This window comes from Zingiber officinale, chromosome 9B (genome assembly GCF_018446385.1).
Source record: "Zingiber officinale cultivar Zhangliang chromosome 9B, Zo_v1.1, whole genome shotgun sequence".
NCBI classification, from domain to species: Eukaryota; Viridiplantae; Streptophyta; class Magnoliopsida; order Zingiberales; family Zingiberaceae; genus Zingiber; species Zingiber officinale.
Genome location: NC_056003.1, coordinates 94,546,317 through 94,559,446, shown reverse-complemented (window position 1 = coordinate 94,559,446; position 13,130 = coordinate 94,546,317).

Genomic DNA, 13,130 nt, shown 5'->3' with positions numbered 1-13,130 from the left:
TATAAGCGAAAACGCTTAGTAAGTACTAATCTATCTCACAAAACTCGAAATGCATAAATGAAATGCATAAGTGCTGAAACTGAAATAATAAAGCTATCTGCATGTGCTCATGGTATACAGAAAATGAACGGAATACAAATCATACTCAGTATCAAGCAGGATAACAAGAAACTAACAATGTAAACTTAGAATCAAAGAAACTAACCATTCTTATTTATTCTAAGCTTGGAACTTATTTCATTTCTTATATCCTTGTGTTAGAAATTAATCTTTTAATTTCTATCCTTTACTTTCTTCCTCTTTCTTTCTTCCTTCTTACTTAACTTTTCTTTTCTTTGGTTTTCTTTTCTTGGGCCCAGGCCTAGTACCAACTCATGCGCGTTCCCTAATAGGTTGGGGTTGCGAGCCACCAATCCTAAAAGAGCAAACCTCGGTCTACCAGGGCCAAGACATCGGAAATGGTCACCTGGATTTGTTTAACGACAAGCTCTTGGATGTCGGGTACTAGCCTCTTACTTTAATTTACTTGTTATCTCTTTTTAATTAGACCTTGGTCTTTTTTTTTCTTTACTCATACTTCTCATAATCCTTTATTAGAGCTTATTAGAATCCTTTAGATATATATCTAACAAGTATAGGATTACAACTAACCAAGCATGCTATATAAAAATAACACGAAGGAAAACAAATCTGAACTCCCTAAGCCTGTTATAAAATAGAGCAAAGGAAAGCAAATCTGGACTTTCTAAACATGCTGTAAAATAGGGCAAAAATGCTAGTTTAGGGATTCTAATCATGTTATAAAACATAGACAAAGAATACTACTTTAGGGCTTCTTAAGCATGCTATAAAATAGACAAAGGATGCTACCTTTAGTGATTCTGATCATGATGTAAAAACAAACAGACATAGAATGCTACTCAACTTCTTAAACATGCTGTAAAAACAAATTTCTAATCAACTTTAACTATATACAACATGACCTTAAAGCAAGGAAATTCATGTACAACATACAACTCAAAGAATTCAACAGCAAGCCAAGACAATGCATCCTTAAGTGAACTCATGGCAGCAACATGGGATAACTATAATGATCTGTTCGGTATGATCCTAAACAGGGCAGCAAGGAATCAACCGAAACTCCACTGTGCACGGCCAAAATCCCTAGCAATAATTAAGGATAGAATGCATACAATTCTACTTGGCACTAGAAACATATTCCATGCTCAACTAACCTAAACAAAACCTTGATTTCCCTGTGAAGCTCACGGCAGAACACCCAAAAGCCCAAATCCTTATAGCATGTTTCGGATTCAAGAAACTCAGGAAAAACAAGGAAACGAAAACCGAAAGATCGGAGCAACTCCTACCGCAGGTGAGTAGTACTTACCTAGGGTTTCTTGCACTTACAACCGGAAAGAAGGAAAGGAAGCTTCTAGGGTTCGGGTAGCTACTTTTCCCGGTGATCCCTTCGTGTTACCAAGTTCTCCTCTGTCGAGACAACCACCCGCGGATGAAAACCAGCCGGAAGGAAGCTTCGCCGGCGCCGGAAATTGAAACCCAGCCTTTTCTTCGCCGTCGCCCGAGCAGGAGCAAATCGCCGCGCCACGCGTGAGAGGAGAGGAGATTCGGGAGAAAAAGAAAAATAACCTAATCCCTCCTAACTTAGCCTTTTATAACTAGGTCTAACTTTAAACTTTGGGTTCTCATTATAACTCAACTATATTCGCTTCGTACTTGGTTAACAAAACGAGCATAGCTCAGTTGGTTGGGCCGTGTCCGGTTGGGTCGGTCCGACCCGAGGTCTTGGGTTCGAGTCTCACCTTCAACGATTTTTGATCAAAACTTATTTCTTTTTGTAAACCTACTAAACGACCTCCAAAAATTACGTAAAAATACTCTAAAAATTCCTAAAAATCTCTAGAATATTTTAAAAATATTTCCAAATATTTTTTTGGACTTTTAGAACTTAAAATAGGGAAAATTGGGTCGTTACAATTGATTTCCTAGAAGATGTGGAAAAATAAATTAATGATCAAATTACATAGAACTTTTCCAATTTGTCTTTTCCTGAGAAAGCAGAGGATGTTCAAGAGGAGCATGTAATAGAGGATGTTCAAGTTTAAGCTGCAGAAAATGTTTAGGGACAAATTGAATGTCAATGCTGCAAAGTAAAAGATGACCAACTTGCTGAGGTACGAACTTTGGTTGCTGAGTTGAGCAAGGATATTGAACAGAAGGATACAAAAATAAGGGAACTCCAAGATTTATTAGATATGAGTGTCATTAATGTTGACATTAGTAATGTTGAGAAGGACAAGACTATAGGTAAAAAGGATAAAATTTTAGCTATAAAAGACACAATCATAGTTGAACAAGAAAATAAAATCATTTAGCTCCAAAGATTGTTGCAGAACAAGGTATCAGAAGAGCAATCAGCAGCCCCTACCCCAGATAAAGAGGCCATAGAGCCTAATGCTCCAACACATATAAGAATAAAGAGGTGTGCCAGATAAAGTATTCAGTCACTACCCATAAAATTTGAACAAGCTTCCAAAAAGAAAAAGAACTGCTAGAAAATAAATAAATAAGGGGAAAAAGAAAGGCAAAGAAATTATTTAACATGAAGATCCAGAAGCCTCTATCCCATCAAAAAGTGAAGCCGCAGTTTCATCAAATCAACAAATCAAATTTTCTAAAATTCAGAAGCTCAAAACCAAAATATTAAAGATAAGATTTATTGTAATTAATTCTTATTATTAATAATACTCAATGATATGCTTGTCTATGTATTTATTTAGTAAGTGAAGACATGTTTTAAGAAAAATAAAGATGTTGTGGTAGCAAATGCATTATTGAAGCTCAATCAATTAAAGTGAGTAAGATGGTAGCGTAGTTACATAAATATGTAAAACAATGATGATTAATTTGTTGAAGTCTTGATAAGTGTATATTAAAACAAAGATAATATTATTTTTTATCTTTTTCATGTTGTATGGAAAATAATACATTTGAATGTTAAATTTCATTATCAACACTAAAAATAATTGAATGTTAAAATTTACTATCAATATTGATAACATTTTAATGTAATTTTTCGTAGTTACTATAATTGTAGTAGCTATAAATATTATTCAATTATAATAATAGTGATAATTTGTTATTATGTTTTTGTTTATTTATGTAGTCTTATGGTGTTTCTAGTATGGTCCAACTCTATTTTCTCATTACAGTTGGAATTTTTCATGATAGTATTTGATTGAACTCAATACACCCATGTTGATTGTATAAATGCATAGTTTGCTATTATAGCAAATAAAGTCAAAACCTCTAACACATTATACTACCATTCATATTTTGTGGATTTGAATTTAAGGTGAATATTTGACTATATGAGCTAATTGTATTTATTTTTTCTTGAATTTGGTCCACTAAAAATTATTCTTGTTTACATAGGATATTTTTTTTAATGATACATGCCATTGCACCAAATTATGAAAAGTGATGAAGATAATGCCATTAGATTTATCTTCTGCCCTCTTAATAATGAAGATGATCACTGCCTTCACTGGCATCTACTGGTTATACACTTGGATGAAGATCAAATAATTCATTATAACTCTCTCGATACTACAGAAAATTACATTGTCATATTTGAGAAAACTGTAAGTATTAAGTCTATCTTCTATTACAATAAGATTTTAATATGTATTAGTTACTAATGTCATTTACATATAGGTGGAGTTTTTTTTTAAGAGTCTCACTAATTATACTTTCATAGATGGCATCGAGGTTTAGCACTTATTTTTGATTGGGAGTTTAAAACGATTAAAGTAAATGTCTCAACACAAAGAAAATCATAAGTATTTGTTTTATATCATATTATTGATTACAATTAGATTCTTACAAGTTAAAAAATCTTACAGGTTAGATTATATTTTTTTTATGATGTGCTATACAGAGAGTTTGATGTTTCAGAGATCAACTGAATTCATACAATCTAAAATAAAAGTTTATAGGTTTAGGTTTTGACATAAAATTATGATAGAAAAAAATTGAAAGTCTATGTGATGTTGCTTTCAATATAATATCAATGACAAAATTTAAATTGTATATTTGTATTAAAAAAGTGTGATATGATGTTGTTCACATGATGTTGATTTGGTTGTATTAAATTTTAAGTTTGTATTCATACAATCACTATGTAGCAGCTATGAGTCCATAGCTGCTACAACGTTAAATCTGTATTGTAGCAGCTACAGAAACATAGCTGCTACAACGTGGTCCCCTGATAGTGTTCAATCATGTTATAATTATTGGGTGTTACTCAGAATTTCGTTCTGTTTCCCCTGTATAAAAATTTGTACAAGCACATCACTTTTCCTAACAACCCATGTCTTCTTAAACTTGGATTGGAAATGAAACTTAACATTTTTACTCCAAGTTTAAACCATGTGTTCTTCATAAGTTAAACTTGGATTGGAAACAAAACTTAACATTTTTACTCCAAGTTCAAACCATGTGTTCTTCATAAGTTAAACTTGGATTGGAAACGAAACTTAATATTTTTACTCCAAGTTCAACTCATGTGTTCTTCAGAAGTTAAACCATATTACAGAAGTTAATTAAATATCTATTTCAAGGATTGGCTTCTAGGTCGTTGGCGAGGCACTCGGCCTTCTTGGTTATGGGATCATCCACCACTTCCTAGACAAAACCTTTCAAAGAAATTGAATATTTAAACTCCTCACAGTAAACCCTAGGTTTAACTAAAGAGACCTCAATCGAAGCACAAGATCGAAACACAAAATTGATACACAAAACCGAAACACAAAATCGCTAGCCTCTTGTGTTGGTATTTCAGGATCTATACAAAGAAAAACTAAACTAGTATGCAGCGGAATAAACAACTAGTTATACTTTTCTTTATAACCTAAAGACCTCTTGATCTTCTGCTGTATTCCTCTCCTCCTCTTGGATGTCGTGTGGGCGACGATCTACCAAGACAAAGACACCCAACCTTCTCCTTCTTTTACAAGCTTTCGGCCACCAAAGAATACAAAGTGAAGAGGCCTCCTCCTTCTTCTTCTTCTCCTCCAAGCAATCGGCCACAAGGTGAAGGTCCTTCTCCAAGTGTCGCCGACCCTTATGAAGAGGAAAGGGAAAAGAGGGAAGAGCCGGCTACAAGAAATTAGAAGAGGAGCCTTAGGTTTTGTTATTAGAAAGCATCCCCTCCTCCTCTTTTATATTCTTTGCTAGCGGCTAATAAGGAAAGTTTTTAATAAAATTTCCTTTTATTTGCTATTGTAAATGGTTACAAAAAAAGGAAAGATTTTAACAAAATTAAAATCTCTCTTTTAAACCATTGTAAATAGCTATAAAATGAAATATTATAACAAAATTTTGTTTTAAACAAAATCTTCCTTTTATTCCTATAATGGTTGGTTACAAAAAAGGAAAGATTTTAATAAAATTAAAATCTCTCTTTTAACCATTGTAGATAACTATAAAAAAGGAAAGATTTTAACAAAATTAAAATATCTCTTTTAATCCATTGTAGAAAGCTATAAAAGGAAAGATTTTAACAAAATTTTATTTTCAACAAAACTTCCTTTTCTCTTCTTGTATGGTCGGCCCCATGCTTGGGCACTGATAACGAGTCTGTCACACTCGTAAAACAAATTAACAATGTATTATTCACTGAACCCCTTACATATATAATCATGTTGTAATAACGAGCCCAGGATCGAACCTCGAGGAACAAATGGTAGGATGTAATCTAGGATTGTCTGTTATTTCTATTTTTGAGCTTTTTAATATGAAAATGGGGGGTTTAACTTGAATTTAAATCTAACAAAAGTAAAGCACAACAATAAAGAAATTAATCTAAAGCAATAGTGAAACCTAACTAGGTGCCAATGATTTAACCATAACGAATTGTCACCCTACGTCATAATTAAACCATCAACACACTTAAACTAAATATGAAATGACGATACACAATTAAATCTGATCTAAAGCAAGATGTAAACCCTAACTTAGAACTTAAACACTAAATGTAACGACCCGGCCCCTCGGCCCCTTGGGCGGCCACACTAGCGGCCCAACTGGCGGCCCAACCTTGGTCCCTTGGGCGGCCACAATGGCGGCCCAACTGGCGACCCCTTATGTCATCAACCGACGACCATTCGGCCGTGTCGTTACTCACAAGAACTTCCCACCCCTGGCTAGTGGATTTTTGCCTTCCCCAGGATTCGAACTCTAGATCTCCAAGTTAAATACTAGAGTTTATGAATCCTGGTAGCCAAGTGAGCGAAATAAATTATCACGCCCCGGGGGAGTCCCTGTCCGAAGAAATTTCGGCAGCATCTCCCCTGTACAGGTGACAATCTGAAACTTTTCTACATCCACAGTCATACACGGTCAACACGGCCGGAACATATGTATATAACAACAAATAAATAAGCAAACAATCACACCAGCCATGCAGTTAAATAGTGAACTAAAACAAATGATAAGTAAATATCTCAAATCATCCTCCGCAACTACACTCATAAAGCACAAAACCGATATCCTATTCAACTACACTCATAAAGCACAAAAACTCAACGACACAAATAAAATCAACTTACCTCTTCTGCCGTCCAGTCAGGCATGTAGAAGATCATATCGAATAAAAATCCATCGACAAGTAAAAATCCATACAAGATCCAAAGTATCAAAACCGAACAAGTCTAAACATAGTCTAATAAAGAAAAACCAAAAGACCAACAAACGTCCTCGTGGACTGCAGGGGACTAGCGACTAGAACTTCTCCGTACAACCTCAACCTGAAATAGTAATATCAACGGGGCGAGTCAACTCCTCAGTGGGTAATATCGACATGATAGTAAGAAAATAATATCTAACAGTAATCATGCGTACAGTCTCCTGATATAAGAAAGATAAAGATGCAACTGAATAAGCAGGAGAAAACTATACTAACCAGGATCTGGGAATAAGTATAACAAGGTCGTTAGACCGAGAGTGTCATAAATCCTGTATGCATGTCAATCATATGCATCCATCCAAATGCAACAAATAAATGCAGCAAACACAAGCAATAAATACATCATACATATGATGCCAATGACATGGTCACCCCTGACGCCAGTCAACCATCTCACACACGATGGTGAGACCGAGTGGGTAGGGCTGTGACAACTGTGCACTCTGTCATTACTACTCCTGATGAGTGACCGAGTGGACGGGATGCTGTCGGAGTACACCTATCCTCCTACCCCAAATCATAAGTGGGGGAGCTCAATGCTCTCATCTCCCGGTACACGATGACGAGGAGGGATCTCGGCGTGCTACCACGCTGCAGTCACACTACCTATGAGCGTCCCAGCGGAGCACTACCGAGCAAAGCTGGCGTGCTACCACGCTACGTCGCGCTACCCATGAGCGGACCAGCAGAGCACCGATAGAGATGAAACTGGCGATGTGCTCAACAATAATGGAGCAGACTATCGCGCAACATGCAATCATGCGAATGGTGCATGACACTAAGCATGGCAAAATCTTGAACAGGATAGCAATATCCATATATATATAAAATGTATACCATAGGACAATAAACCAAATCAAAGGTACACAGATCAGATAAGGTATAAAAACCTAGATCCTGAACATAATAAACACATGGTGGTGTCACTACCCCTATAAGCATGTATAATCAGGTAAGTACTAACATGAAGTGCATAATAAGTAAACAAAACAAGCATGTAACAGGTATTGGATAGTGACCAACTGAAGCAGATAAGAAACATAATCATTGCTATTTGTTAAAAACACTACTATGCATATCAAATGACATAAAGTCAAAGTACCCGCCTCCAATAAAAAGGTCCAAATCCGACATCGAGATACTCGTCTCGCGTCAAAGTCCTGTGTCACCAATAAATATATATTTTATTTAGCTACATTCCTATAAATAGCTAAATAAAATCTCTTACACTAAATTAGGGCAAAACCCTAATCAACAATAACATAAACCTAATCCATTCGAATTAGGACTTGCAATAAGCATAATCAATCATAGCATCTTACCCAATTTAGCCCTAATTCAACACACATATCAAATCCTTATGCCTTACCTCAAATCACAGCCTTGTTCAAGAACAAGAAGCTGCTAGAATTTGCTGGAATCAATGACTGCCAGATCCACAAAAACCCACAGCATAAGACTACCCTCGTAATCACTGATCCACCGAAACCCTACACCTGCGGACCAGATCAAAAGGAAAACAAGCATGCAACCAAATGTTCCAAGTATAACCAACTCACTTTGTTGGCTCGGCAGTAAAGTACTAGGGCATAGAAAAGGGCAGCAAGGCAGTGTTAGGGTACGACTCAAAGGAACACCGGGGAAACAGAGGAGATGGTCCCTGTAGCCCTAAATCTGAAACCAGCATGCTCGTCGAATCAACATAGTGACCGACGATTAGGTTAGAAGATGAACAAAGACAAAGTGACACACTATACCTTCTAGTGGCTAGATTTGCGCCTGCGCTAGGGCACAAGGAAGACAACACCACCAAGGTCAGCAGTGACACAATGGAGGAGAGGAAAAGGAGATGCTCAGGCTCTCCCTGATTCGGCCGAAGACCTCTCACGGAAGGCGGCTGAAGGCGATCGGCGCCGTTGCTCGGCGAGGAGGAAGAGGAGGTCTCGACGCTGCTCCGTGCGGTAGACTACAAAGAGGTTAGGGCAGAGCTCGGAAAGAAGAAGAAGAAAAATGCCAAGAACCCTCGACCACGGCTTAAAACTGCGAGGGAGGGGAAAGAAACCGTCGTGGCGCCAGTTAGGGCAAAGCACGGGTTCGCGGGGGAAGAAGACTCGGGAGAAAACGGCGTTCGGCTGAGGAAAAAGAAATTAAAGAAAAGATTAAAAAAAATAAGAAAAGGAATTAAAGAAAATCAACATTTCCTCGCTTAAATGGGTAGCCTAAACAGGCTTTCCCGGGGCCCATAATTGATCCTCGTAAACTCGTCCATACGAGCTCCGAAAAATTACCAGAAAATTTCTAAAAATTTTGGAAAATTCCCTTATCATTATTCACCATTTTTCGATATTTTACACTCTCCCCTAGAGCTGTCAGACGGGCCAACCCATGGCGGGGCGGGTCGGCCCGTGGCGAGCCAACCATTTGGCGGGGCGGGGTGAGGCGAGCCGTCAACTTGGCGGGTTAGAAAATTTCCAATCCAACCCAATCCAAGGCGGGTCGCGGGTTTGGCAGACCAACCTGCGGACCTATCAATTTTTTTAAAAAAAATTAAAAAAAATGCCTATCTTCAATGTTTTACTTCGGAAATATTTTATCAATCAAATGTATTCATAAACAAGTATTTTAAATATAAATGGACATAAACAAGTACTTATGTTGGGTCAAAAGTACTATTTTTATTTTAAAATTATAACAAAGAAAGATAATAAATTGGCATAAAATTGTGCAACGAAGAGGAACAGTAATTAGGACTCTTGGCCGTGCGTCGAGCAATTTAGATGAGTGGTACCCTGGTTGTGCGTGTGTAAACGAATCAAATAAGAAGGTCATGTACTTTTAAGAAGGCCATCTAATTTGGGTACACACACCAAGCTCTTCATTGTGCATAATGTATGTTTCAGATTTATCCCATAAACGAATCAAATAAGAAGGTCATCTACTTTTAAGATTAATCGACTTTGTGTGCATATATATTTCTATAAATTTTGTCTATCACACTCAACTTCACAAGTATGGATTTTTTCTAATTAGTATTCCTCTCAATGAAGAAGATAATGAAATGCTACAATTTAACCCCTGGTACTCTCGCAGTTGTAGCATTGACTATTGATATAAACTGCTTACATTTGTTTCTCAACCCGCGGGTCAACCCAAGCCCATCGCGGGCCGACCCGCGCGGGTTGCGGGCCTAGGCGGGTTGGCCCGCGGCGGACTTGGGTTGATAAAATTTCAACCCAACCCGCTTAATTGGTTTGGCAGGGCGGGCCAACCCGATGGGCCTAATCCAAATTGACGGCTCTACTCTCCCCCACTAATAAAAATTTGATCCCTAAATTTCGTTATCTACCATCAGCAAATACTAACAACAGGTAAAGAGTATAAATGCTGAACAGTAAATTAAATCACATACCTCAAGTGAAAAGATGGGGGTATCGAGCTCGGATAGTATCCTCGAGCTCCCAGGTAACCTCTTTAATCGAATGATGCTGCCATCCGACTTTAACCAGTCGGATAGTCTTGTTCCGCAGCTGACACTCTTTCCGGTCTAAAATCCGTACCAGAACCTCCTCATAGGTGAAGTCAGGCTGAACGAGAACTGAGATATCTGTCAGCACATGTGTCGGGTCAGGTATGTATCTCCTCAATATAGATACATGGAATACGTCGTGAATGCCTGCCAGGGACGGTGGTAGTGCCAGACGATAAGCTACTGCTCCAATCCTCTCCAGGATCTGGAAAGGGCTAATGTATCGCGGAGCTAGCTTACCTCTGAGGCTAAATCTCTTCACCCCCTTCGTGGGTGAAACTCGCAGAAAGACATGATCACCAATAGAGAACTCCAAAGGTCTGCGTCTCCAATCAGCATAACTCTTCTAGCGGTCCTGCGCCTCTGACATCCTCCGTCTGATAGTACGGACCAACTCTGCCTCCTGCTGAGCTCTATGAGGTCCCAACAGCTGGGCCTCCCCAACCTCATCCTAGAGGGTGGGTATCCGACAAGGCCTACCATACAACGCTTCAAACGGTGTCATCTAGATAGTCGAATGAAAGTTGTTGTTGTAGGCGAAATCTACAAATGGCAAATGGTCCTCCCAACTGCCTCCAAAATCCAATACACAAGACCTCAGCAAGTCCTCTAGAGTCTGAATGGTCCGCTTTGACTGTCCATCTATCTGCGGATGGAAAGCTGTACTGAAATGGAGCTGAGTGCCCAAGGGCTACTGTAGACTCTGCCAGAAACGAGACGTAAACCGGGGGTCTCTATCTGAAATAATAGTCAAAGGGACACCATGTAATCTGATGATCTCCCGACAATACAAATCTGCCAATCGATCCAGGGAATCAGTCTTCCAGATCGCTAAGAAGTGCGCGGATTTAGTTAATCGATCAACGATTACCCAAATCGCGTTATGACCTCATCGTGTCCTCGGCAAACCCACCACAAAGTCCATAGTAATATGTTCCCATTTCCACTCAGGAATAGGAATCCGCTGAAGTAAACCGGCAGGTCTCTAGTGCTCAGCCTTCACCTGCTGACAGACAAGACATCTAGCTACGAATTCTGCAATGTCTTTCTTCATATCGTTCCACCAGTAGGAAAGCCTCAAATCTTGATACATGCGGGTCCCACCTCGATGGATCGTAAATCGAGAGTGATGAGTCTTCTGAAGTAGCTCCTATAAGACCGGGTGAGATTGAGGTACGCATAATCTGTCTTGGAAGTATATAATACCCTCCTCGTCTTCTGTGAACTCGGTCTGCTGCCCGGAAGCTACCTGACTGCCAATAAACTGCAAATGTTGATCACTGGCCTGGGCCTCTCGGATCCTCATCCTGATCGACAACTGAGCAACCATGGTAACCAGAATACCCTGCTCTGTCTGTCCCTGCTCCTGAAGGCCCAACTCGGAAAAACCCTAAACCAAGTCTGTGACTGAAACTCAATGGCAAGCCAAAGTCCCTCTGGACTTCCTGCTGAGTGCATCGACAACCACATTAGCTTTCCCCGGGTGATAGCTAATGGTACAATTGTAATCCTTCAGGAACTCCATCCATCTCCTCTGTCAGAGATTAAGCTCCTTCTGAGTAAAAATATATTTGAGATTCTTATGATCAGTGAGAATCTCAAATGTAATGCCGTATAAATGATGCCGCCAGATCTTCAGAGCAAAGATGATGGCAGCTAGCTCCAGATCATGTACTGGGTAATTCTTCTCATGCTCCTTCAACTATCGAGAAGCATAGGAGACTACCCTGCCGTGCTGCATCAGAACAGCACCCAAACCTTGAAGAGACGCGTCAGTGTAGAGTACAAATCCATCTTCTCCAAAAGGTAAAACCAAAACTGGAGCCGACACTAATCTCCGCTTTAGCTCCTGAAAGCTGGTCTCGCAATCCTCGGACCACGTGAACTTCACGCCTTTCTTGGTAAAGCGTGTCAGCAGCATAGCAATCCGGGAGAAACCCTCGACAAAACGTCGATAATATCCGGCCAATCCCAGAAAACTGCGGATCTCCTGCACTGACTTCGGCTGCTCCCAGCTGGTGACAGCCTCGATCTTCTGAGGGTCTACTGAAATACCTCTGCTAGAGACCACGTGTCCCAGAAAATCGACTGAAGATAGTCAGAATGCACACTTGCTAAACTTCGTGTACAACTGATGTCGTCGAAGAGTCTCCAAGACTGTGCGAAGATGCTATGCATGTTCCTCCTCGGAACACGAGTAGATCAATATGTCATCGATGAAAATGACAACGAACTGATCTAGATACTCCAGAAAGATGCGGTTCATCAAGTTCATAAACACCGCTGGTGCATTGGTAAGCCCAAATGGCATTACCAAAAACTCATAATGACCGTATCTGGTACGGAATGTTGTCTTCTGAATATCAGATTCTCTGACTCTCAGCTGATGATATCCGGACCGTAGATCAATCTTAGAATACACTGATGTACCTCTGAGCTGATCAAACAAATCATCGATCCATGGAAGGGGGTTCTTATTTCTGACGGTCACTGCATTTAGCTGTCTGTAGTCAATGCACAACCTCAGTGTACCATCCTTTTTCTTGACAAACAATACTGGAGAACCCCATGGAGAAACACTAGGGTGAATAAATCCCCTATCCAAAAGATCCTAGAGTTGAACCTTCAGTTCGTTCAACTCTTTTGGTGTCATACGATAAGGAGCTTTCGATGCTGGTGCGGTCCCCGGAATCAGCTCAATAGCGAACTCCACCTACCTCCTGGGAGGCAGACTTGGTAGCTCCTCTAGGAATACATCTGGGTACTCTCGGACCACCGAAACGCTGGAGAGCTGCGAACTACTGCTGTCCTCAGTACTGATCAAAGATAACAGAA